Source organism: Oncorhynchus nerka, linkage group LG4 (genome assembly GCF_034236695.1).
Source record: "Oncorhynchus nerka isolate Pitt River linkage group LG4, Oner_Uvic_2.0, whole genome shotgun sequence".
In the NCBI taxonomy this organism is placed as follows: Eukaryota; Metazoa; Chordata; class Actinopteri; order Salmoniformes; family Salmonidae; genus Oncorhynchus; species Oncorhynchus nerka.
In genome coordinates, this window is record NC_088399.1 from 93,275,440 (window position 1) to 93,297,367 (window position 21,928).

A 21,928-nucleotide genomic window follows, 5' to 3' on the forward strand; every position below is an offset into this window, starting at 1 on the left:
GAGACTTTGTAAGGAGAGAGAGAGACTTGCTAAGGAGAGAGGGAGACTTGCTAAGGAGAGAGGGAGGGAGGCTTGTTAAGGAGAGAGGGAGACTTGTTAAGGAGAGAGGGAGACATGGTAAGGAGAGAGGGAGGCTTGGTAAGGAGAGAGGGAGACCTGGTAAGGAGAGAGGGAGGGAGGCTTGGTAAGGAGAGAGGGAGGGAGACTTGGTAAGGAAAGAGGGAGACTTGGTAATGAGAGAGGGAGGGAGACTTGGTAAGGAGAGAGGGAGGGAGGCTTGGTAAGGAAAGAGGGAGACTTGGTAAGGAGAGAGGGAGACATGGTAAGGAGAGAGGGAGACTTGGTAAGGAGAGAGGGAGGGAGACTTGGTCTTGGTAAGGAGAGAGAGAGGGAGGCTTGGTAAGGAGAGAGGGAGACATGGTAAGGAGAGAGGGAGACATGGTAAGGAGAGAGGGAGACTTGGTAAGGAGAGAGGGAGGGAGGCTTGGTAAGGAGAGAGAGAGGGAGACTTGGTCAGGAGAGAGGGAGGCTTGGTAAGGAGAGAGGGAGGCTTGGTAAGGAGAGAGGGAGACTTGGTAAGGAGAGAGGGAGGGAGGCTTGGTAAGGAGAGAGGGAGGGAGGCTTGGTAAGGAGAGAGGGAGACTTGGTAAGGAGAGAGGGCTCAGCCTCTGTACCACCAGTACATTAAACCCATCTGTTAATATCTTACCTTTAACATGAGGCCTGAGTCTGGAGCTACTGCCTGTGAACACTAAAAACCTAGTTCTCCCTCCCTCCCTCCCTCCCTCCCTAGGGGTGGTGTATGGTTATAAGGGCTTGCTGCTGCTCCTGGGGATTTTCTTGGCTTATGAGACCAAGTCTATATCTACAGAGAAGATCAATGACCACCGCGCTGTGGGCATGGCCATCTACAACGTCTCAGTAAGTATTTCTGTGTGTGTGTGTGTGTGTGTGTGTGTGTGTGTGTGTGTGTGTGTGTGTGTGTGTGTGTGTGTGTGTGTGTGTGTGTGTGTGTGTGTGTGTGTGTGTGTGTGTATGTGCCTATGTGTGTGTGTGTCTGCTGTGTGGGTGTGTGTGTGTGAGCGTGTGTGTGTGTGTCTGCTGTGTGTGTGTGTGTGTGTGTGTGTGTGTGTGTGTGTGTGTGTGTGTGTGTGTGTGTGTGTGTGTGTGTGTGTGTGTGTGTGTGTGTGTGTGTGTGTGTGTGTGTGTGTGTGTGTGTGTCCGCGGGTGTGGGTGTGTATATGAGCGTGTGTGTGTGTGTGTGTGTGTGTGTGTGTGTGTGTGTGTGAGCGTGTGTGTGTGTGTGTGTGTGTGCTGTAGTCATGGTATTTCTGTTACATTTATTTAGTATTTTGTCATTTGAATGACACAGGGCTGAACTACACTCTTTTTTGGAACAAGATACGTTCAAGAGGTGTAATTTGTATTTTCAAATTACTTCTCAATATCATTTTTTTTTATGGCGGTTCACAATTTTGTGGCCCCCTTTCTCCTTGCATTGGTTTCTGATGGCACTATGGTGTGATAAGAGCGTCCCCTAAATGAACTAAATATAATAGTATATGTAAAAAAAAATAACAATTGCAAAGCATGCTGAGTATTATGCTAATGAGCTCTGCCCAGTGTGCTTTGCAGTTCATTTTCACATGCTGTATGTGACTCGTTTCAGAAAACTAGATTTAATTTCTTCTTCGTTTTTTGAACTTTCAACTGTCAATGCAACAACTGTCAATATACAGTTGAAGTCGGAAGTTTAGCCAAATACATTTAAACTCCGTTTTTCCTGACATTTAATCCTGGTAAAAATTCCCTTTCTTAGGTCAGTTAGGATCACCACTTTATTTTAAGAATGTGAATTGTCAGAATAATAGGCGAGAGAATGATTTATTTCAGCTTTTATTTATATCATCACATTCCCAGTGGGTCAGAAGTTAACATACACTCAATTAGTATTTGGTAGCATTGCCTTTAAATGGTTTAACTTGGATCAAACGTTTTGGGTAGCCGTCCACAAGCTTCCCACAATAAATTGGGTGAATTTTGGCCCATTCCTCCTGACAGAGCTGGTGTAACTGAGTCAGGTTTGTAGGCCTCCTGACAGAGCTGGTGTAACTGAGTCAGGTTTGTAGGCCTCCTGACAGAGCTGGTGTAACTGAGTCAGGTTTGTAGGCCTCCTGACAGAGCTGGTGTAACTGAGTCAGGTTTGTAGGCCTCCTGACAGAGCTGGTGTAACTGAGTCAGGTTTGTAGGCCTCCTGACAGAGCTGGTGTAACTGAGTCAGGTTTGTAGGCCTCCTGACAGAGCTGGTGTAACTGAGTCAGGTTTGTAGGCCTCCTGACAGAACTGGTGTAACTGAGTCAGGTTTGTAGGCCTCCTGACAGAGCTGGTGTAACTGAGTCAGGTTTGTAGGCCTTCTTGCTCTGACACACTTCTTTCAGTTCTGCCCACAAATTTTCTATAGGATTGAGATCAGGGCTTTGTGATGGCCCCTCCAATACCTTGACTTTATTGTCCCTAAGCCATTTTGCCACAACTTTGGAAGTGTGCTTGGGGTCTTTCTCCATTTGGAAGATCCATTTGCGACCAAGCTTTAACTTCCTGACTGATGTCTTGAGATGTTGCTTCAATATATCCACATCATTTTCCTATCTCATGATGCCATCTATTTTGTGAAGTGCACCAGTCCCTCCTGCAGCAAAGCACCCCCACAACATGATGCTGCCACCCCTGTGCTTCACGGTTGGGATGGTGTTCTTCAGCTTGCAAGCCTCCCCCTTTTTTCTCCAAACATAACGATGGTCATTATGGCCAAACAGTTCTATTTTTGTTTCATCAGACCAGAGGACATTTCTCCAGCTGCAAACCATAGTCTGGCTTTTCTTATGGCGGTTTTGGAGCAGTGGCTTCTTCATTGCTGAGCGGCCTTTCAGGTTATGTCGATATAGGACTCGTTTCACTGTGGATATAGATACTTTTGTACCTGTTTCCTCCAGCATCTTCACAAGGTTCTTTGCTGTTGTTCTGGGATTGATTTGCACTTTTCACAGCAAAGTACATTCATCTCTAGGAGACAGAACGCGTCTCCTTCCTGAGGGGTATGACGGCTGTGTGGTCCCATGGTGTTTATACTTGCGTACTATTGTTTGTACAGATTAATGTGGTACCTTCAGGCATTTGGAAATTGCTCCCAAGGATGAACCAGACTTGTGGAGGTCTACCATTTTTTTCTGAGGTCTTGGCTGATTTCTTTAGATTTTCCCATTATGTCAAGCACAGAGGCACTGAGTTTGAAGGTAGGCCTTGAAATACATCCAGAGGTACACCTCCAATTGACTCAAATTATGTCAATTAGCCTATCAGAAGTTTCTAAAGCCATGACATAATTTTCTGGAATTTTCCAAGCTGTTTGAAGGCACAGTCAACTTAGTGTATGTAAACTTCTGACCCACTAGAATTGTGATTTATAAGTGAATTATAAGTTAAACAATGTCTGTAAACAATTGTTGGAAAAATTACTTGTGTCATGCACAAAGTAGATGTCCTAACTGACTTGCCAAAACTATAGTTTCTTATCACAATATTTGTGGAGTGGTTGAAAAACGAGTTTTAACGTTCTAACGACTGTTGACATCTAGTGGAAGCCTTAGGAAGTGCAATAGACACTGTATATTGGATAGGCAAAGACTTGAAAACCTACAAACCTCAGATTTCCCACTTCCTGTTTGGATTTTTTTCTCAGGTTTCTGCCTGCCATATGAGTTCTGTTATACTCACAGACATCATTCAAACAGTTTTAGAAACTTCAGAGTGTTTTCTATCCAAATCTACTAATGGTATCCATATCTTAGCTTCTGGGCCTGAGTAGCAGGTAGTTTACTCTGGGCACCTTATTCATCCAAGCTACTCAATACTGCCCCCTGCCATAAGAAGTTTTAATGACTCCAACCTAAGTGTATGTAAACTTCCGATATCAACTGTAGCTGGTAAATTCACTCTGCCTGTCTATCTACTCCATTTTCAGAGCATTCTCGTCTGAGTGTGCCAGAGCATTCTCGTCTGAGTGTGTCAGAGCGCAGAACAACTGACAATTTTACGAACGCTTAACACCCGTTGAATATGGCCAGTGTCAGTAAAAGTTGGCAAAAAAACAAATTAAATTATTTCCAGCAGCACAGTTGCAGTCACCAACACTCTGGATAACATAAAAACAGCCTAACCAGCTCTGCTGGTGGGAGTAAAATGGTCAGAGGGAGCTGTTCTCTCATTTGTGTCTGGAGGTAGCTAGCCAGCTAGCCAGCGTTAGCCAGTTAGCTTCGGTGCTTGACTGCTGTTGTTAGGTCAGAACGCTCGGATCAACTCTACTCCTCGGCTAAAGAGTCCAGTGTGCGCTCTGAACACTCCGAGAGCGAAACTAGACAAGCAAATGGCTCAGAGATACGAATAATAAGATTATACACGTAACGTTAGCTAGTGAGCCAGCTAGCTAACGTTAGCTAGCTACAGTTGGTAAACAATTAACCATAATCCCAACTCTTGATGTTACTACCCTGCATGACTCTGCAGGTAGCTAACCAACCAGGTTCAATGTTAGCTAGCTAACATTAGGCTATAGCTAGCCAAGCAAAGCTCTGAGATACAAATAATAAGATATTACACATAACGTTAGCTAGCGAGCCAGCCAGCTAAAGTTAGCTAGCTAGCTAACAGTGCACTTCAACTTAAAATGAAACCACTTTTTGTCAAAATTAGAAACGTGTAATATCTAAAAATGTAGCCAGCTAGACTATCTTACCTGTATACATCATTCATGGATGAACGCGTCTCCTGTCGGATGCCATGGTTACCCTTTAGTTTGAAGATGTAATCTGGAGAACGGTGTTTTCTCCATCTCCTTAGATATCATACTCTAATTCTACTGATTTCAAAACTCGGTCCTCCAGAAAGTGGAGAGCAACACTTATGCGGTTTTACTACACGGCAGGATTAACTAGACATACTGACCAGCTCAAATAGACAGACGCGTGCTATATGGCAAACTCAATTCAATCCAAAATCATTTCTCGGCATGTCCAGCCCACTCATTATCTCAGCCAATCATGGCTCAGGGGAAGGTTGCTCACTTTTTCTGTGGGTCAACCTAGGCTCGTAATTTAACAGTTTTATTCTAATTTTCAGATGGCAGACAAGTTTGTTATTAAGGCACATGAAAGTTCATATGATCCAGAAGGCATTTCTGCCAACAAAGAAAACACATTTTGATCAAATAAAAAAGTTTATGTTCACTGTGAAGTGGAGACCAGCAACATGCGCCTAGTTTCCTGAAACGGGTCACATATGGACTTGACCTTTTACCAAATAGGGCTTTGGGCAGCAGGTAGCCTAGTGGTTAGAGCATTGGGCCAGTAACCCAAAGGTCGCTGGATCGAATCCCCAAGCTGACAATGTAAAAATCTGTCATTCTGCCCCTGAGCAAAGCAGTTAACCCACTGTTCCCCGGGCATCAAGGACGTTGATTAAGCCACGCATCTGTCTGATTCTGTCTGATTCAGATGGGTTGGGTTAAATGCAAAAGACATGGTTGAATATATTCAGTTGAACAACTTTGAACCCCCTTTCCCTATCTTCTTTATACCACCCCTACCTTGTCACAACACGACTAATTGGCTCAAGGAAAGAAATGTAATAAATGTACTTTTTAACAATGCACACCTGTTAATTGAAATGCATTCCAGGTAACTACCTCATAAAGCTGGTTGAGAGAATACAAAGCTGTCATCAAGGCAAAGGGTCGCTACTTTGAAGAATCTAAAATGTATTTTGATTTGTTTAACACTTTTTTGGTTACTACAAGAGTCAGGAAATTACAACATTTCTCCCCCAATGTCGCGTTAATGCAATTCCACAGAATACACAACATGTGCAGCAACAGATTGGCAGAAAACAAAATAGCACATTATCCAAACAGGTTGTTGGATGGATGCCTTTTAGTCTAGCATATTTACCTCTAGCATATTTACCTCTAGCATATTTACTTCTAGCATATTTACTTCACACAAAGTCGCCATAAATTCAAAGTACACAGCATAATTGACACTGCTGGACTGCACACGCAGGCACCCCTGCAGGGATTTTGGGCCCCATGAAAAGATATCACATTGGGTCCCACCACCACAGGCCACACCAACCCTGCACAATTGCCTGTAACCACACACCTCCAGAACCCAATCGACCCATTCACAGCTTTAAATTAACTCTACCTTTAACCACACCTCCAGAACCCAATCGACCCATTCACAGCTTTAAATTAACTCTACCTTTAACCACACACCTCCAGAACCCAATCGACCCATTCACAGCTTTAAATTAACTCTACCTTTAACCACACACCTCCAGAACCCAATCGACCCATTCACAGCTTTAAATTAACTCTACCTTTAACCACACACCTCCAGAACCCAATCGACCCATTCACAGCTTTAATTAACTCTCTACCTTTAACCACACACCTCCAGAACCCAATCGACCCATTCACAGCTTTAAATTAACTCTACCTTTAACCACACACCTCCAGAACCCAATCGACCCATTCACAGCTTTAAATTAACTCTACCTTTAACCACACACCTCCAGAACCCAATCGACCCATTCACAGCTTTAATTAACTCTCTACCTTTAACCACACACCTCCAGAACCCAATCGACCCATTCACAGCTTTAAATTAACTCTACCTTTAACCACACACCTCCAGAACCCAATCGACCCATTCACAGCTTTAATTAACTCTCTACCTTTAACCACACACCTCCAGAACCCAATCGACCCATTCACAGCTTTAATTAACTCTACCTTTAACCACACACCTCCAGAACCCAATCGACCCATTCACAGCTTTAATTAACTCTACCTTTAACCACACACCTCCAGAACCCAATCGACCCGTTCACAGCCTTTAACCACACACCTCCAGAACCCAATCGACCCATTCACAGCTTTAAATTAACTCTACCTTTAACCACACACCTCCAGAACCCAATCGACCCATTCACAGCTTTAAATTAACTCTACCTTTAACCACACACCTCCAGAACCCAATCGACCCATTCACAGCTTTAAATTAACTCTACCTTTAACCACACACCTCCAGAACCCAATCGACCCATTCACAGCTTTAATTAACTCTACCTGTAACCACACACCTCCAGAACCCAATCGACCCGTTCACAGCTTTAAATTAACTCTACCTTTGCAGGCTTTCAACTCTCTTGTAGTTCAATATTTACTGTAGGATATTTCCTGACAGTGAGCTGTGATAATATAACGCTGTGTAGACATTCATGCAACAGTCTGCATACAGTGGAATTCACTATCTGATGGAAGACTGATACCCTCTACAAGAAATGTGCTAAATGCAATCTTTTACCGTCTAAATGTCATTTTAATGGTCAAAGTCTTAAATGGGAAAATTCTCTTAACATTGATGAATAACTTAAAAATAAATATAACTTAAATATACATGAATATACATTAACATTATCATCTATGGAATGTTATAACAAACAAAATAGTAAAATCAGCAGCAGATTTTTTAAACTAAGGTAATATAACATAACAAACTAAACAATAAGCAGCTGTAAAAGTGGAAATGGAAAGGCCTGATGATGGCGCCAGAGGAAAGGTCAAGAGGTCACCAAATCAATAGGTTTCTTCCTCTTGGGGTCTTGATTGTGCACAACACATTTTATGTCAATCCAGCCATTACTTTGAGATATATCTTGTTCTCAGTATTGTTCTCAGCCTGTGGGCATCATGTGTGTAGTGATCCAGTATCCATAGCCATGCCATTTAACAGTTATCACTGGCCCCTGCTCAGACTTACTCACCAAGAGCCCAGCGCCGAGCCTTCTTACTAGTAAAGTCCCTGATCAAGTCTTTGAAGTCCGGCTTTCTAGCTAACGGACTTTCAATGGACAGCATGGCAAGACTGCAAAGCCTGTCCTGGGACATAGTGGACCACAAATAGTTGTTTAAAATCAGTTTTATCTTACTGAAAGCTCTCGCCACCAGCAACAGTCACAGGCAGTGTGCAAAATATAGGTAAAGCAATGCACACTTCTCCCAAAATGCTTTGCAGCTGTATCTTACAAATTACATTAAGGAGACCAAGAGGGAACAAGATAGGAGGGGAAAGAGTCAGCATATACAGTGTTCAGGAGACCAAGAGGGGACAGGTTAGAGGAGAAAGTGGCAGCATATACAGTGTTCAGATGTCTTACTTCATTACGAAACAACAGGTGTCAGATCTCTGGAATACTTCATGATCAGTGGTTGGCACACAGAAGGGACTTCATCCTCACTAAAATCTGACCAACTTTCAGATCAGCAGGAAATTCTTCTACATATTTTGCAGTTGTATGGAACCTAGTGCCCAAGTCACTTATGATGATGTCCATAGCAGTAAAAACACTGTGTTCCTGAACCTAGTGCCCAAGTCACTTATGATGATGTCCATAGCAGTAAAGAACACTGTGTTCTGGAACCTAGTGCCCAAGTCACTTATGATGTTGTCCATAGCAGTAAAAACACTGTGTTCTGGAACCTAGTGCCCAAGTCACTTATGATGTTGTCCATAGCAGTAAAGAACACTGTGTTCTGGAACCTAGTGCCCAAGTCACTTATGATGATGTCCATAGCAGTAAAAACACTGTGTTCTGGAACCTAGTGCCCAAGTCACTTATGATGTCGTCCATAGCAGTAAAAACACTGTGTTCTGGAACCTAGTGCCCAAGTCACTTATGATGTCATCCATACCAGTAAAGAACACTGTGTTCTGGAACCTAGTGCCCAAGTCACTTATGATGTCATCCATACCAGTAAAGAACACTGTGTTCTGGAACCTAGTGCCCAAGTCACTTATGATGTCCATAGCAGTAAAGAACACTCTGTTCTGGAACCTAATGCCCAAGTCACTTATGATGTCATCCATACCAGTAAAGAACACTGTGTTCTGGAACCTAGTGCCCAAGTCACTTATGATGTCATCCATACCAGTAAAGAACACTGTGTTCTGGAACCTAGTGCCCAAGTCACTTATGATGTCCATAGCAGTAAAGAACACTCTGTTCTGGAACCTAGTGTCCAGGTCACTTATGATGTCATCCATAGCAGTAAAGAACACTGTGTTCTGGAACCTAGTGCCCAAGTCACTTATGATGTCGTCCATAGCAGTAAAGAACACTGTGTTCTGGAACCTAGTGCCCAAGTCACTTATGATGATGTCCATAGCAGTAAAGAGCACTGTGTTCTGGAACCTAGTGCCCAAGTCACTTATGATGTTGTCCATAGCAGTAAAGAACACTGTGTTCTGGAACCTAGTGCCCAAGTCACTTATGATGTCGTCCATAGCAGTAAAGAACACTGTGTTCTGGAACCTAGTGCCCAAGTCACGTATGATGTCCATAGCAGTAAAATAAACACTGTGTTCCAAAACACCTATACCTCTGGCGGCTGTGTTCCTTGATAAATTGAGGTGCAACATCCATTTGTGTAGCAATCAGTGTTGCCTCAGACAGGAGAGACTCCCATCCATCTCTAAGAGACGGCATCTCTTCTTTCAAGACTCTGATATTGGCTGCCTTCTGTGTCTAGTGAGATTTGTCCTGACTGGAGAATCACATTCCTGTCCACAATGCATTGCAGTACCTGCAATTATGCCAACTGACATGTCATTCAACACAATGCTGCTCACCTCCTTCAGGTGGGAGACAGGGCTGGTTCAGGGGGATGGGGAGACTGGGCTGGTTCAGGGGATGGGGAGACTGGGCTGGTTCAGGGTATGGGGATGGGGAGACAGGGCTGGTTCAGGGGTATGGGGATGGGGAGACTGGGCTGGTTCAGGGGATGGGGAGACTGGGCTGGTTCAGGGGTATGGAGATGGGGAGACAGGGCTGGTTCAGGGGTATGGGGATGTGGAGACAGGGCTGGTTCAGGGGGATGGGGAGACAGGGCTGGTTCAGGGGATGGGGAGACTGGGCTGGTTCAGGGGGATGGGGAGACAGGGCTGGTTCAGGGGTATGGAGATGGGGAGACAGGGCTGGTTCAGGGGATGGGGAGACAGGGCTGGTTCAGGGGTATGGAGATGGGGAGACAGGGCTGGTTCAGGGGTATGGGGGAGACAGGGCTGGTTCAGGGGTATGGGGATGGGGAGACAGGGCTGGTTCAGGGGTATGGAGATGGGGAGACAGGGCTGGTTCAGGGGTATGGAGATGGGGAGACAGGGCTGGTTCAGGGGTATGGAGATGGGGAGACAGGGCTGGTTCAGGGGTATGGAGATGGGGAGACAGGGCTGGTTCAGGGGTATGGAGATGGGGAGACAGGGCTGGTTCAGGGGTATGGAGATGGGGAGACAGGGCTGGTTCAGAGTGGTGGGGATGGGGAGACAGGGCTGGTTCAGGGGGGGGATGGGGAGACAGGGCTGGTTCAGGGGTATGGAGATGGGGAGACAGGGCTGGTTCAGGGGTATGGAGATGGGGAGACAGGGCTGGTTCAGGGGATGGAGATGGGGAGACAGGGCTGGTTCAGGGGTATGGAGATGGGGAGACAGGGCTGGTTCAGGGGTATGGAGATGGGGAGACAGGGCTGGTTCAGGGGTATGGAGATGGGGAGACAGGGCTGGTTCAGGGGGGTATGGAGATGGGGAGACAGGGCTGGTTCAGGGTATGGAGATGGGGAGACAGGGCTGGTTCAGGGGTATGGAGATGGGGAGACACGGCTGGTTCAGGGGTATGGGGATGGGGAGACAGGGCTGGTTCAGGGGTATGGAGATGGGGAGACAGGGCTGGTTCAGGGGTATGGGGATACAGGGCTGGTTCAGGGGTATGGGGAGACAGGGCTGGTTCAGGGGTATGGGGATACAGGGCTGGTTCAGGGGTATGGGGATACAGGGCTGGTTCAGGGTGGGGGAGACAGGGCTGGTTCAGGGGTATGGGGAGACAGGGCTGGTTCAGGGGTATGGGGATACAGGGCTGGTTCAGGGGGTATGGGGATACAGGGCTTGTTCAGGGTATGGGGATACAGGGCTGGTTCAGGGGTATGGGGAGACAGGGCTGGTTCAGGGGTATGGGGATAGGGAGACAGGGCTGGTTCAGGGTATGGGGATACAGGGCTGGTTCAGGGGTATGGGGAGACAGGGCTGGTTCAGGGTATGGGGATGGGGAGACAGGGCTGGTTCAGGGTATGGGGATGGGCTGGTTCAGGGGTATGGGGATACAGGGCTGGTTCAGGGTATGGAGACAGGGCTGGTTCAGGGTATGGGGATACAGGGCTGGTTCAGGGTATGGGGATACAGGGCTGGTTCAGGGGTATGGGGAGACAGGGCTGGTTCAGGGGTATGGGGAGACAGGGCTGGTTCAGGGGTATGGGGAGACAGGGCTGGTTCAGGGGTATGGGGATACAGGGCTGGTTCAGGGCTGGTTCAGGGGTATGGGGAGACAGGGCTGGTTCAGGGGTATGGGGATACAGGGCTGGTTCAGGGGTATGGGGATACAGGGCTGGTTCAGGGCTGGTTCAGGGGTATGGGGAGACAGGGCTGGTTCAGGGGTATGGGGATAGGGAGACAGGGCTGGTTCAGGGGTATGGGGATACAGGGCTGGTTCAGGGGTATGGGGAGACAGGGCTGGTTCAGGGTATGGGGATACAGGGCTGGTTCAGGGGTATGGGGATACAGGGCTGGTTCAGGGTATGGGGATACAGGGAGGGGTATGGGGACAGGGCTGGTTCAGGGGTATGGGGAGACAGGGCTGGTTCAGGGGTATGGGGATACAGGGCTGGTTCAGGGGTATGGGGATACAGGGCTGGTTCAGGGTATGGGGATACAGGGCTGGTTCAGGGATAGGGAGACAGGGCTGGTTCAGGGGTATGGGGATGGGGAGACAGGGCTGGTTCAGGGGTATGGGGATGGGGAGACAGGGCTGGTTCAGGGTATGGGGATGGGGAGACAGGGCTGGTTCAGGGGTATGGGGAGACAGGGCTGGTTCAGGGGTATGGGGATACAGGGCTGGTTCAGGGGTATGGGGAGACAGGGCTGGTTCAGGGGATGGGGAGACAGGGCTGGTTCAGGGGTATGGGGATGGGGAGACAGGGCTGGTTCAGGGGTATGGGGATACAGGGCTGGTTCAGGGCTGGGGATCAGGGCTGGTTCAGGGGATGGGGAGACAGGGCTGGTTCAGGGGTATGGGGATAGGGGAGACAGGGCTGGTTCAGGGGTATGGGGAGACAGGGCTGGTTCAGGGGTATGGGGATGGGGAGACAGGGCTGGTTCAGGGGTATGGAGATGGGGAGACAGGGCTGGTTCAGGGGTATGGGGATACAGGGCTGGTTCAGGGGTATGGGGAGACAGGGCTGGTTCAGGGGTATGGGGATACAGGGCTGGTTCAGGGGATGGGGAGACAGGGCTGGTTCAGGGGTATGGAGATGGGGAGACAGGGCTGGTTCAGGGGTATGGAGATGGGGAGACAGGGCTGGTTCAGGGGTATGGAGATGGGGAGACAGGGCTGGTTCAGGGGTATGGAGATGGGGAGACAGGGCTGGTTCAGGGGTATGGAGATGGGAGACAGGGCTGGTTCAGGGGTATGGGGATGGGGAGACAGGCTGGTTCAGGGGTATGGGGATGGGGAGACAGGGCTGGTTCAGGGGTATGGGGATGGGGACAGGGCTGGTTCAGGGGTATGGGGATACAGGGCTGGTTCAGGGGTATGGGGAGACAGGGCTGGTTCAGGGGTATGGGGATACAGGGCTGGTTCAGGGGTATGGGGAGACAGGGCTGGTTCAGGGGTATGGGGAGACAGGGCTGGTTCAGGGGTATGGGGGAGACAGGGCTGGTTCAGGGGTATGGGGATACAGGGCTGGTTCAGGGGTATGGGGATACAGGGCTGGTTCAGGGTATGGGGATACAGGGCTGGTTCAGGGGTATGGGGAGACAGGGCTGGTTCAGGGTATGGGGATAGGGAGACAGGGCTGGTTCAGGGGTATGGGGATACAGGGCTGGTTCAGGGGTATGGGGATACAGGGCTGGTTCAGGGGTATGGGGATACAGGGCTGGTTCAGGGTATGGGGATACAGGGGGTTCAGGGTACAGGGCTGGTTCAGGGGTATGGGGATGGGGAGACAGGGCTGGTTCAGGGGTATGGGGATGGGGAGACAGGGCTGGTTCAGGGGTATGGGGATGGGGAGACAGGGCTGGTTCAGGGGTATGGGGATGGGGAGACAGGGCTGGTTCAGGGGTATGGGGAGACAGGGCTGGTTCAGGGGTATGGGGAGACAGGGCTGGTTCAGGGGGGGATGGGGATACAGGGCTGGTTCAGGGGTATGGGGATGGGGAGACAGGGCTGGTTTAGGGGTATGGGGATACAGGGCTGGTTCATGGGTATGGGGATACAGGGCTGGTTCAGGGGTATGGGGATACAGGGCTGGTTCAGGGTATGGGGATACAGGGCTGGTTCAGGGGTATGGGGATGTGGAGACAGGGCTGGTTCAGGGGATGGGGAGACAGGGCTGGTTCAAGGGTATGGAGATGGGGAGACAGGGCTGGTTCAGGGGGTATGGGGATACAGGGCTGGTTCAGGGGTATGGGGAGACAGGGCTGGTTCAGGGGTATGGGGATGGGGATACAGGGCTGGTTCAGGGGTATGGGGATGGGGAGACAGGGCTGGTTCAGGGGTATGGGGATACAGGGCTGGTTCATGGGTATGGGGATACAGGGCTGGTTCAGGGTATGGGGATACAGGGCTGGTTCAGGGTATGGGGATACAGGGCTGGTTCAGGGGTATGGGGAGACTGGGCTGGTTCAGGGGGTATGGGGAGACAGGGCTGGTTCAGGGGTATGGGGAGACTGGGCTGGTTCAGGGGTATGGGGAGACAGGGCTGGTTCAGGGGTATGGGGATGGGGAGACAGGGCTGGTTCAGGGGTATGGGGATACAGGGCTGGTTCAGGTGTATGGGGATACAGGGCTGGTTCAGGGGTATGGGGATACAGGGCTGGTTCAGGGGTATGGGGATACAGGGCTGGTTGGGGATGGGGATACAGGGCTGGTTCAGGGGTATGGGGATGGGGATACAGGGCTGGTTCAGGGTATGGGGATGGGGATACAGGGCTGGTTCAGGGGTATGGGGATGGGGATACAGGGCTGGTTCAGGGGTATGGGGATGGGGATACAGGGCTGGTTCAGGGGTATGGGGATACAGGGCTGGTTCAGGGGTATGGGGATACAGGGCTGGTTCAGGGGTATGGGGATACAGGGCTGGTTCAGGGGTATGGGGATACAGGGCTGGTTCAGGGGATGGGGATACAGGGCTGGTTCAGGGGATGGGGATACAGGGCTGGTTCAGGGGTATGGAGATGGGGAGACTGGGCTGGTTCAGGGGTATGGGGATACAGGGCTGGTTCAGGGGTATGGGGATACAGGGCTGGTTCAGGGGTATGGGGATACAGGGCTGGTTCAGGGGTATGGGAGACAGGGCTGGTTCAGGGGTATGGGGAGACAGGGCTGGTTCAGGGGTATGGGGATACAGGGCTGGTTCAGGGGTATGGGGATGGGGAGACAGGGCTGGTTCAGGGGTATGGGGATACAGGGCTGGTTCAGGGGTATGGGGATGTGGAGACAGGGCTGGTTCAGGGATATGGAGATGGGGAGACAGGGCTGGTTCAGGGGTATGGGGATACAGGGCTGGTTCAGGGGTATGGGGAGACAGGGCTGGTTCAGGGGTATGGGGATGGGGATACAGGGCTGGTTCAGGGGTATGGGGATGGGGAGACAGGGCTGGTTCAGGGGTATGGGGATACAGGGCTGGTTCAGGGGTATGGGGATACAGGGCTGGTTCAGGGGTATGGAGATGGGGAGACTGGGCTGGTTCAGGGGTATGGGGATACAGGGATGGTTCAGGGGTATGGGGATACAGGGCTGGTTCAGGGGTATGGGGATACAGGGCTGGTTCAGGGGTATGGGGAGACAGGGCTGGTTCAGGGGTATGGGGATGGGGAGACAGGGCTGGTTCAGGGGTATGGGGATGGGGAGACAGGGCTGGTTCAGGGTATGGGGATGGGGAGACAGGGCTGGTTCAGGGGTATGGGGAGACAGGGCTGGTTCAGGGGTATGGGGAGACAGGGCTGGTTCAGGGGTATGGGGATGGGGATACAGGGCTGGTTCAGGGGTATGGGGATGGGGAGACAGGGCTGGTTCAGGGGTATGGGGATACAGGGCTGGTTCAGGGGTATGGGGATGTGGAGACAGGGCTGGTTCAGGGGATGGGAGACAGGGCTGGTTCAGGGGTATGGGGATGGGGATACAGGGCTGGTTCAGGGATATGGGGATATAGGGCTGGTTCAGGGGTATGGGGATACAGGGCTGGTTCAGGGGTATGGGGATACAGGGCTGGTTCAGGGGATGGGGATACAGGGCTGGTTCAGGGGATGGGGATACAGGGCTGGTTCAGGGTATGGAGATGGGGAGACTGGGCTGGTTCAGGGGATGGGGATACAGGGCTGGTTCAGGGGATGGGGATACAGGGCTGGTTCAGGGGATGGGGAGACAGGGCTGGTTCAGGGGGATGGGGAGACAGGGCTGGTTCAGGGGGATGGGGAGACAGGGCTGGTTCAGGGGTATGGGGAGACTGGGCTGGTTCAGGTGTATGGGGAGACAGGGCTGGTTCAGGGGTTGGGGAGACAGGGCTGGTTCAGGGGATGGGGATACAGGGCTGGTTCATGGGGATGGGGTTATAGGGCTGGTTCAGGGGTATGGGGAGACTGGGCTGGTTCAGGGGATGGGGAGACAGGGCTGGTTCAGGGGATGGGGATACAGGGCTGGTTCAGGGTATGGGGATGGGGAGACAGGACTGGTTCAGGGGTATGGAGATGGGGAGACAGGGCTGGTTCAGGGGATGGGGATGGGGAGACAGGGCTGGTTCAGGGGATGGGGATACAGGGCTGGTTCAGGGGTATGGGGAGACAGGGCTGGTTCAGGGGAAGGGGAGACAGGGCTGGTTCAGGGGATGGGGATACAGGGCTGGTTCAGGGGATGGAGATGGGGAGACAGGGCTGGTTCAGGGGGATGTGGATACAGGGCTGGTTCAGGGGGATGGGGAGACAGGGCTGGTTCAGGGGTATGGAGATGGGGAGACAGGGCTGGTTCAGGGGATGGGGATACAGGGCTGGTTCAGGGGATGGGGAGACAGGGCTGGTTCAGGGGTATGGAGATGGGGAGACAGGGCTGGTTCAGGGGATGGGGATACAGGGCTGGTTCAGGGGATGGGGAGACAGGGCTGGTTCAGGGGTATGGAGATGGGGAGACAGGGCTGGTTCAGGGGGATGGGGAGACAGGGCTGGTTCAGGGGATGGGGATACAGGGCTGGTTCATGGGGATGGGGTTATAGGGCTGGTTCAGGGGTATGGGGAGACTGGGCTGGTTCAGGGGATGGGGAGACAGGGCTGGTTCAGGGGATGGGGATACAGGGCTGGTTCAGGGGATGGAGATGGGGAGACAGGGCTGGTTCAGGGGATGTGGATACAGGGCTGGTTCAGGGGATGGGGAGACAGGGCTGGTTCAGGGGTATGGAGATGGGGAGACAGGGCTGGTTCAGGGGATGGGGATACAGGGCTGGTTCAGGGGATGGGGAGACAGGGCTGGTTCAGGGGTATGGAGATGGGAGACAGGGCTGGTTCAGGGGATGGGGAGACAGGGCTGGTTCAGGGGGATGGGGAGACAGGGCTGGTTCAGGGGTATGGGGAGACTGGGCTGGTTCAGGGGTATGGAGATGGGGAGACTGGGCTGGTTCAGGGGATGGAGATGGGGATACTGGGCTGGTTCAGGGGGATGGGGAGACAGGGCTGGTTCAGGGGATGGGGAGACTGCGCTGGTTCAGGGGATGGGGAGACAGGGCTGGTTCAGGGGATGGGGAGACAGGGCTGGTTCAGGGGAAGGGGAGACAGGGCTGGTTCAGGGGGATGGGGAAACAGGGCTGGTTCAGGGGGATGGGGATACAGGGCTGGTTCAGGGGTATGGGGAGACAGGGCTGGTTCAGGGGTTGGGGATACAGGGCTGGTTCAGGGGTTGGCGAGACAGGGCTGGTTCAGGGGATGGGGATACAGGGCTGGTTCAGGGGATGGGGAGACAGGGCTGGTTCAGGGGTATGGGGATGGGGAGACAGGGCTGGTTCAGGGTATGGAGATGGGGAGACAGGGCTGGTTCAGGGGATGGGGTTGGGGAGACAGGGCTGGTTCAGGGGATGGGGAGACAGGGCTGGTTCAGGGGATGGGGATACAGGGCTGGTTCAGGGGATGGGGAGACAGGGCTGGTTCAGGGGATGGGGATACAGGGCTGGTTCAGGGGTATGGGGATGGGGAGACAGGGCTGGTTCAGGGGATGGGGATACAGGGCTGGTTCAGGGGATGGGGAGACAGGGCTGGTTCAGGGGGTATGGAGATGGGGATACAGGGCTGGTTCAGGGGATGGGGATACAGGGCTGGTTCAGGGGGATGGGGAGACAGGGCTGGTTCAGGGGTATGGGGAGACTGGGCTGGTTCAGGGGGATGGGGAGACAGGGCTGGTTCAGGGGATGGGGAGACAGGGCTGGTTCAGGGGTTGGGGATACAGGGCTGGTTCAGGGTATGGGGAGACTGGGCTGGTTCAGGGGTATGGGGAGACAGGGCTGGTTCAGGGGATGGGGAGACAGGGCTGGTTCAGGGGATGGGGATGGGGAGACAGGGCTGGTTCAGCAGGATGGGGATGGGGAGACAGGGCTGGTTCAGGGGATGGGGAGACAGGGCTGGTTCAGGGGATGGGGAGACAGGGCTGGTTCAGGGGTATGGGGAGACTGGGCTGGTTCAGGGGGTATGGGGAGACAGGGCTGGTTCAGGGGGATGGGGAGACAGGGCTGGTTCAGGGGTATGGGGAGACAGGGCTGGTTCAGGGGTATGGGGATGGGGATACAGGGCTGGTTCAGGGGTATGGGGATGGGGAGACAGGGCTGGTTCAGGGGTATGGGGATACAGGGCTGGTTCATGGGTATGGGGATACAGGGCTGGTTCAGGGGTATGGGGATACAGGGCTGGTTCAGGGGTATGGGGATACAGGGCTGGTTCAGGGGTATGGGGAGACTGGGCTGGTTCAGGGGTATGGGGAGACAGGGCTGGTTCAGGGGTATGGGGAGACTGGGCTGGTTCAGGGGATGGGGAGACAGGGCTGGTTCAGGGGTATGGGGATGGGGAGACAGGGCTGGTTCAGGGGATGGGGATACAGGGCTGGTTCAGGTGTATGGGGATACAGGGCTGGTTCAGGGGGATGGGGATACAGGGCTGGTTCAGGGGGATGGGGATACAGGGCTGGTTCAGGGGATGGGGATACAGGGCTGGTTCAGGGTATGGGGATGGGGATACAGGGCTGGTTCAGGGGTATGGGGATGGGGATACAGGGCTGGTTCAGGGGTATGGGGATGGGGATACAGGGCTGGTTCAGGGGGATGGGGATGGGGATACAGGGCTGGTTCAGGGGTATGGGGATACAGGGCTGGTTCAGGGGTATGGGGATACAGGGCTGGTTCAGGGGTATGGGGATACAGGGCTGGTTCAGGGGTATGGGGATACAGGGCTGGTTCAGGGGATGGGGATACAGGGGGTTCAGGGGATGGGGATACAGGGCTGGTTCAGGGGTATGGAGATGGGGAGACTGGGCTGGTTCAGGGGGATGGGGATACAGGGCTGGTTCAGGGGTATGGGGATACAGGGCTGGTTCAGGGGTATGGGGGATACAGGGCTGGTTCAGGGGTATGGGGAGACAGGGCTGGTTCAGGGGTATGGGGAGACAGGGCTGGTTCAGGGGGTATGGGGATACAGGGCTGGTTCAGGGGTATGGGGATGGGGAGACAGGGCTGGTTCAGGGGTATGGGGATACAGGGCTGGTTCAGGGGATGGGGATGTGGAGACAGGGCTGGTTCAGGGATATGGAGATGGGGAGACAGGGCTGGTTCAGGGTATGGGGATACAGGGCTGGTTCAGGGGATGGGGAGACAGGGCTGGTTCAGGGGTATGGGGATGGGGATACAGGGCTGGTTCAGGGGTATGGGGATGGGGAGACAGGGCTGGTTCAGGGGTATGGGGATACAGGGCTGGTTCAGGGGTATGGGGATACAGGGCTGGTTCAGGGGGTATGGAGATGGGGAGACTGGGCTGGTTCAGGGTATGGGGATACAGGGATGGTTCAGGGGTATGGGGATACAGGGCTGGTTCAGGGGTATGGGGATACAGGGCTGGTTCAGGGGTATGGGGAGACAGGGCTGGTTCAGGGGTATGGGGATGGGGAGACAGGGCTGGTTCAGGGGATGGGGATGGGGAGACAGGGCTGGTTCAGGGGTATGGGGATGGGGAGACAGGGCTGGTTCAGGGGTATGGGGATGGGGAGACAGGGCTGGTTCAGGGGTATGGGGAGACAGGGCTGGTTCAGGGGTATGGGGAGACAGGGCTGGTTCAGGGGTATGGGGATGGGGATACAGGGCTGGTTCAGGGGTATGGGGATGGGGAGACAGGGCTGGTTCAGGGGTATGGGGATACAGGGCTGGTTCAGGGGTATGGGGATGTGGAGACAGGGCTGGTTCAGGGGATGGGGGGGAGACAGGGCTGGTTCAGGGGTATGGGGATGGGGATACAGGGCTGGTTCAGGGATATGGGGATATAGGGCTGGTTCAGGGGGATGGGGATACAGGGCTGGTTCAGGGTATGGGGATACAGGGCTGGTTCAGGGGATGGGGATACAGGGCTGGTTCAGGGGGGATGGGGATACAGGGCTGGTTCAGGGGGTATGGAGATGGGGAGACTGGGCTGGTTCAGGGGATGGGGATACAGGGCTGGTTCAGGGGATGGGGATACAGGGCTGGTTCAGGGGATGGGGAGACAGGGCTGGTTCAGGGGGATGGGGAGACAGGGCTGGTTCAGGGGGATGGGGAGACAGGGCTGGTTCAGGGGTATGGGAGACTGGGCTGGTTCAGGTGTATGGGGAGACAGGGCTGGTTCAGGGGGTTGGGGAGACAGGGCTGGTTCAGGGGATGGGGATACAGGGCTGGTTCATGGGGATGGGGTTATAGGGCTGGTTCAGGGGTATGGGGAGACTGGGCTGGTTCAGGGGGATGGGGAGACAGGGCTGGTTCAGGGGATGGGGATACAGGGCTGGTTCAGGGGTATGGGGATGGGGAGACAGGACTGGTTCAGGGGTATGGAGATGGGGAGACAGGGCTGGTTCAGGGGATGGGGATGGGGAGACAGGGCTGGTTCAGGGGATGGGGATACAGGGCTGGTTCAGGGGTATGGGGAGACAGGGCTGGTTCAGGGGAAGGGGAGACAGGGCTGGTTCAGGGGGATGGGGATACAGGGCTGGTTCAGGGGGATGGAGATGGGGAGACAGGGCTGGTTCAGGGGGATGTGGATACAGGGCTGGTTCAGGGGGATGGGGAGACAGGGCTGGTTCAGGGGTATGGAGATGGGGAGACAGGGCTGGTTCAGGGGATGGGGATACAGGGCTGGTTCAGGGGGATGGGGAGACAGGGCTGGTTCAGGGGTATGGAGATGGGGAGACAGGGCTGGTTCAGGGGATGGGGATACAGGGCTGGTTCAGGGGATGGGGAGACAGGGCTGGTTCAGGGGTATGGAGATGGGGAGACAGGGCTGGTTCAGGGGATGGGGAGACAGGGCTGGTTCAGGGGATGGGGATACAGGGCTGGTTCATGGGGATGGGGTTATAGGGCTGGTTCAGGGGTATGGGGAGACTGGGCTGGTTCAGGGGGATGGGGAGACAGGGCTGGTTCAGGGGATGGGGATACAGGGCTGGTTCAGGGGATGGAGATGGGGAGACAGGGCTGGTTCAGGGGATGTGGATACAGGGCTGGTTCAGGGGGATGGGGAGACAGGGCTGGTTCAGGGGTATGGAGATGGGGAGACAGGGCTGGTTCAGGGGGATGGGGATACAGGGCTGGTTCAGGGGGATGGGGAGACAGGGCTGGTTCAGGGGGTATGGAGATGGGGAGACAGGGCTGGTTCAGGGGATGGGGAGACAGGGCTGGTTCAGGGGTATGGGGAGACAGGGCTGGTTCAGGGGTATGGGGAGACTGGGCTGGTTCAGGGGTATGGAGATGGGGAGACTGGGCTGGTTCAGGGGGATGGAGATGGGGATACTGGGCTGGTTCAGGGGTATGGGGAGACAGGGCTGGTTCAAGGGGATGGGGAGACTGCGCTGGTTCAGGGGATGGGGAGACAGGGCTGGTTCAGGGGGATGGGGAGACAGGGCTGGTTCAGGGGAAGGGGAGACAGGGCTGGTTCAGGGGGATGGGGAAACAGGGCTGGTTCAGGGGGATGGGGATACTGGGCTGGTTCAGGGGTATGGGGAGACAGGGCTGGTTCAGGGGTTGGGGATACAGGGCTGGTTCAGGGGTTGGGGAGACAGGGCTGGTTCAGGGGGATGGGGATACAGGGCTGGTTCAGGGGATGGGGAGACAGGGCTGGTTCAGGGGTATGGGGATGGGGAGACAGGGCTGGTTCAGGGGTATGGAGATGGGGAGACAGGGCTGGTTCAGGGGATGGGGTTGGGGAGACAGGGCTGGTTCAGGGGATGGGGAGACAGGGCTGGTTCAGGGGATGGGGATACAGGGCTGGTTCAGGGGATGGGGAGACAGGGCTGGTTCAGGGGATGGGGATACAGGGCTGGTTCAGGGGTATGGGGATGGGGAGACAGGGCTGGTTCAGGGGGGATGGGGATACAGGGCTGGTTCAGGGGATGGGGAGACAGGGCTGGTTCAGGGGTATGGAGATGGGGATACAGGGCTGGTTCAGGGGATGGGGATACAGGGCTGGTTCAGGGGATGGGGAGACAGGGCTGGTTCAGGGGTATGGGGAGA

The 21,928-nt window shown here is 53.6% G+C and overlaps 1 pseudogene; it reads left to right on the top strand.

The window, feature by feature from the left end:
- LOC115122186 (gamma-aminobutyric acid type B receptor subunit 1-like) overlaps nucleotides 1–21,928 on the top strand; it is a 505,415-nt pseudogene that overhangs the window by 434,766 nt on the left and 48,721 nt on the right.